The sequence below is a fragment of the Homalodisca vitripennis genome, unplaced genomic scaffold (genome assembly GCF_021130785.1).
Source record: "Homalodisca vitripennis isolate AUS2020 unplaced genomic scaffold, UT_GWSS_2.1 ScUCBcl_4858;HRSCAF=11280, whole genome shotgun sequence".
In the NCBI taxonomy this organism is placed as follows: domain Eukaryota; kingdom Metazoa; phylum Arthropoda; class Insecta; order Hemiptera; family Cicadellidae; genus Homalodisca; species Homalodisca vitripennis.
The window spans coordinates 28,050-34,455 of NW_025780977.1; positions in this window are offsets into that span (position 1 = coordinate 28,050).

Here is a 6,406-nt window from a genome sequence, read left to right on the forward strand (position 1 = left end):
AAAAGTAATGGTTGTGGAAAGCGGCCATATATTTAGCAGAAAACTATTACAATTTAGCAATGCTGGTTTAAGTGTGTAAATTGTCATTGTATACATATATAAAAATAAAATTAACCCAATTAAAAACTTTGTAATCTTAAATGAAAAAAAAAAACTACAATCAAGATCTGTAAACTAATCTAAAACATCTGATCATCGTTCAAACACTCTTAGACTCAGTAATATGTCCAGTTTATAAGAAGGCAGTTCAAGGTTTTCTTAAACTATTACAATATGTTCAAATTTGAGTTTCGGTAGTCATTTGTAGAAATTTAATGCCTTTTAATTCAACTGTTGATCATTCGGTCTAGGCTAATGCACATGATAACGCAATATTTGATTTATTGAGTCATAGGAATGAATATCCTATGGATCCAAAGGAAAAAATTACTAATATTTTAAAATAATAATATTTCAAAAATACAGGTATAGACGGATGAAATTTTTGAAATACTGTTATTTTTGTAAAATGGTTTACACGACTGTCAATATGAACCTAATATTTATTAGATGTGTTTAATAACAAATTTTAAATTATTTTTACTGCTTCCGAATGCCATCCCGTTTAAGACATGTAAGTATAAGTATGCACAATAAACATATTTTACTGTTTCAAAATCGGTTAAAGAGCTGATTGCTATAGATTAAAACAAGGTGAATTTAATTTTCTCATAAGGAGTTAAGCGTGTTTTCATTCATTTTAGATATATGTTAGTGTAACTGACTGATACTAGTATATATATATATATATATATATATATATATATATATATTTATATATATTAAATTTGTATAAGTGGCAATAGCCTAATTTAATTTCAATAAATATTGAATCGCAAAAAGTTCTTGCTCCGCCGGACTCGAACCCGGATCTCTCCCTGCCGGGTGAATGTGCTACCATTGCACCACAGAGCCCTCACTTTTTAAGATTCAATTATTTTGTATTTGGCCGTTTCTTTCACATATGTGTTTAAATAACCAAACTAACATATGATCGGAAGACCAAATACCTGTCAAATGACTTCTGTTTACATTCATTAAATTTGTATAAGTGGCAATAGCCTAATTTAATTTCAATAAATATTGAATCGCAAAAAGTACTTGCTCCGCCGGGACTCGAACCCGGATCTCTCCCTTACCGAATGTGCAAGTGACTTCAACACCACAGAGCCCCACTTTTTCACGATCGTTTCTTATATATATTTTGTTTCATATATATATTATATATATATATATATATATTATATATATATATATATATATATATATATATATATATATATATATATAAACTTACAGTGGTATCTCTTGCTAAAGGCACGATTATGATATATTGATCGCAATTTAGAATCCAGTGTGTTACATGTATAGTCAATGTGGATTGTATACAAAATAATGTATACAAAATAAATACATAATTGCGGTAAACAGAATCCGATAGTGAATATTTCTGAGGATATTATATATTATGTATACGAAATATCATAAGTTATTAATGTATATATAACTAAAGAAACAACAAAAATAAAAACTTGCCTGTGGTTGATTTTGATATTCTCATCAAATGTTAGAATGTATATTACAAATAATGTTATTAAGCTTTCTGATTTATTACAGTTTACAAATTATTACTTTGTCTACACAGTTTACCTTTAAATATATTTATAATTTATTTAGCCAATAAATTCAAGTATATTGTATCAGAAAAAGAATTATAATTAATAATAAACATTTTCATGTAGTTTAAGCATTCTTTTTCTCTTCATCAAAACTAAAAGCGTGTTTAGTATAATTTCTGAGGTAATATTAAAATTAACGTTGCAAATATAACATCGTTCAATATTCATTTTAGTTTGCTTCAATGAATACACACATAAAGTAACATTAAATAGAATTGAACATTAAAGTAGAATCGTAAATTGATAATTAAAATAGTATATTTATAAAGTCATTTTAATGAAAAATTACCACTCACAAAGAGTGCAGTGAACAGGGACATTAAACTGAGCAAAGGCGGTATTTCATGTCAGAGAGTACGGTGAGAAGTTGAGTCTTTCTCTGAAAATATATTCTCAAGACCTCGTTATAATCGCATCATCACGATTCATTACGTTGTACTAGTTAATTTTATGTGTAAAGGTAGAGTTTGATAATAGTGAATATTGTTATTCCAATGTAGATTGCACTGAGCGTTACTAAAACTTAAAACACAGTGTAATACCTTGAGAATGTAAACAGGAGCTGCATATTATGCTTACCTATCACTAATGATCCAGTAAGAGTGTTATTTTTTCTCTTTGTCCTTTTTCCTGTTTTTTCTGATTTCCACTGTACATCTCAAGAATGACCAATGAAATATGGAATATTTTTACATTATTTTTTGGAGGTTACGTATTCTGTTTGTCTGTGGGTTTAAACATTAATTTTCTGTATATTTTTGTCTGTCCCAGTGATAACTAAATTGAAGATGCTTTGCCCATCTCCGTGCACTATATAATTATTTAACAGATAAAATTTTCACCAATCACATCCTTCGTTAAAAAGCTAAGGAAGAATGGTCTACATTTCTGTATACAAAACAAACAACTGCAATAAGTTCAGGAAATTAGCGCAATAACTGCAAGAGCTACAATCAACCTTCTTTAAACAACATCCTCTTGGACATAATTGTAGCTTCTCACCTCGTAATTCAAGGGGCTATTTACCTTGTCAGTCATTTTTAACTTTGCCGGTCGAGATGAAGCTGAACATTCTATGGAGCTTTTGTTAGAGTTTGTAGTGCCAATGGTAACTGTAGCATACCAAGCAAGGAGTAATATCATTCTTTGTAGGTGAACAGCAAATGAAACAAAAACTGAGTCGTTTGAATAAACATAAAATATAACATCTTTCCTTTGATTGTACCACAATATAAAATTAAATTTTCTAAGTAAGCCATGTGTTTATTTCTCTCTAATTTTCCAAATCGCATGGAAAGCAGACATTTTTCCTCTCTAAATCTTTTGTAGTCAACAAGTGTTATACATTTAATTTCGTAGCAGCTTTGCCACATATTTTTTGCTTAACATGCTAGGATTACATTTGTAGCAAGCCATCCGCCTTGCATGCCGTTCTCTAACAGTCACACATGCTGAAAGCTGGTATTTCAAATGAGAGGGGTCACCAGTATCCAAAACCCCGAGCACTAATGTCATTGCGTGGAGCCTACAGAGATCCCACATTAAATACACATTGGACCGCTTTACATAGTGGTAAATGCAATAAAATTTACATAGATTGCAAATATAATCTTACGGCACAAATCTGCCTCCATCAGAGAATAATATAAATTTTATATTTTTAAACAGTTTCCTGAAACTGGGAAGAGTAATTTTATTTAAAAAAATACTAAGGAATTAATCTTGTGGAGTTTTAATTGTTCATGAATTAGAGATTTCAATACAATCAAAGTTTTTAACTTATTCCTTGCGAACTTAAACGTTAACAATTATCTTCAGCATCCTTAAGAAAACTTAGCTCGTTGTTATAATGATTAATTTCATATCCTCTAGGCAGTTTTCTCTCAAAGCAACACAGAGACCGTCTGCGTTTATCACCCTCTTAATACACAAGTACATGGTGTACTTAATGTACATGGTGAGTAATATGACAAGCGAAAATTTATCCCCTTTCACTCTAAGCCCGTGTCAATTATGAGATAAAATCAATCATTTCTAATATTTTAAAATTTAAATAAGTGTTCGGCTTTTAACATAAATAGTACTTAATTTATTAAGAGAAATGTAAGAGGTTGTATTGTTTATCCGACCCGTCTGTCCCTTTGAATATTATAAACATGAATACGCAATCTGAATGATATTTGTAATGGTATTTGTAATGATATTTGTAAAGCTTTGAGACTGGTTCATTGAATCATTTAGTGTATTGTGCTGGCTTGCTTTCTTTACGGATTTGATCTCATTTGAATATTACAATTCAATACAAGAAACAGGAAAGGTTTTGAAAATTGATGAGAACTTTCATAACATGATCATTAGCTTAGGAAAACTTTTAAACGTGTTTAATTAGTGATATTAAATTATATATTGATGAAATATACATATTGTATTATAATGGTTGTGCGTTATTGAGAATAACAATGTCGAAAAGTATTATTGTAACATTCTATAAAGCTGTTTACCCACTATATAACATGGACGACCTAAATCAAAATTATAACATAACGTACATTTTCAATCGTTATTTTCTCAAAAATAAAATTCTAATTTTGGTGTATCGGAATATAACGCCTTCATAAATCGTGTCAAAACAGCATAGGGTGTAGGATAAGCGTACACTTATTTACACAAAATACTTTTAAAATTGTGAATAACAACTGAAAAAATGCGAGTCAAAGACATTCAGTAAATACCGGAGGGTTTAAGGTGATCGGAGCAAGTGAATACAACATATATTCAAAATGAAGCCTGTAATCTACCTTGACCGCATTTTTAGTAGTTTTAACTTTTGTAAACTCATAACCTTATGGATATTTGACGACTGATGAAGAGAATACATTACAATCCTAGAAAAGTGGTGATCTATTATTGTAAAACTTCAATGGTTACTCCAATAGAAAATCTCTCAACCCGGTCATATGATGAGACGGTGTTTGAGAATAACAAACAGTATTAGAGGTAATGCAAATTTTTCCTAGTTCCATGGCTACTTCACCATGATGATGACTTTCAAATCAGAACAAAACAGTATCCGTTGCAAACTAGGTCTAGATCTTTCAAATTTCACAAAAAATTTCACCCATCAAGTGAAAAAGACCTTTTACAGGTCGGTTTCTTATTCGGGATCCATAACTCGTTAAAAGAATCCTTTTTGGATCCGTTACTTCCAGACAACCAAAACGCATTTTTTATTGTTTGTTAATATAAACTTATTCTTTGAGATAATAAAACTTTGAGCAATGAATTTACGCCGCACATCTTAAAACGTTTATGTCATTGATGAATAAAAGATGAGGACAAAAGAAAAAAAACTGTGCTTAGTTTGTTACTAACTAGGTTACAGCTTAGTAGAAGTACTCAACGTTAACGACCTAGTTCCTAATCATGAACAATTAGTACTACCAGCCAGATCCGGTGATATAGACAGGTGCATTAGCTCTCTGCAGTATCTGGCACTAATAAGCAAAATAAAAAATAAATATAAGAGAAATATATTTTTAAATGTTATATCAGAAATGGACACGAAATTGTAACTGTTATAAATTACATTTTTAAATTTATACAATAATAGTTTTCGGGATATTTTGAAGCTACTTTATTTAAATGTAATAACTTTAAGAATTCTAATTTGTGTTTTTTATAAATCATAATAATTCGCAAGCAACTGGGTTTGGACTCCTTTTTTAACGCTTAGATGTTCCACTAGGGGTATATGTCTATCACCTCAGGTATATTCGTCTGCCCTGGAATATGTCTAGGTGGATTCTTTTTATAAAACACGGGGGATATGGTTTGTCCTGAATACTTTTCATAGAAATCGGTATGAATAAATAGTATTAAGGTGAAAAAGATATTAAAGTTTTATTAACATAGTACAGACAGACAGATGGAAACTAAGCACCGGAGAGCCATGTTCATATGGTGAAATATATTTGTCTTCACTTGAAGAATAACATAATATATCCTTGTTCAGAGAGTTACGGGATATCTTGAATAACTGATACAAATTACTTCAACGGTCAAATAATTACTGTAATAATGTTTTGCTCACAGAAAGTAAACACACATTCACAAATGTCTATTGGTATATTGGTAATTATTTTGTCTGAATAGATTAATTTAGTTTATATTCCAACCTTGTAACTCTAGCCATTTTGATGTTATCTTTTAAATTTCCTATCATATTTTACAAACACACGATGACTTTTAGGTATTAACTTTTGATATTAGTAATTCCGAAATTATATTAAATACAACTCATTGTCTAAAACCGTACAAACCTGATCGTTATCGTTTGCAAAAGTTCTATCAATATATATATATATATATATATATATATATATATATATATATATATATATATATATATATATATATATATGATGTATATATTGATGTGTGTATTGATGATATATATTGTGCTCTGTACGTATAATAAAATGTTATAATTATATGAATTGCAGTATAATAAGAAATAAAAGTTACGTTTTTAATCAGTTGAGTTAAAAAAAACTAACATTTAACTGTAAATGGGTTAGCAGTTTGATCCGTTAAACTGATTGAGGGATAAAGAAGAGAAATTATGTGGTGAGTATTGGCAAGCCTGGTCTTTTGTCTTCTTGTCACTCAACACCCCATTGTTGGACTTA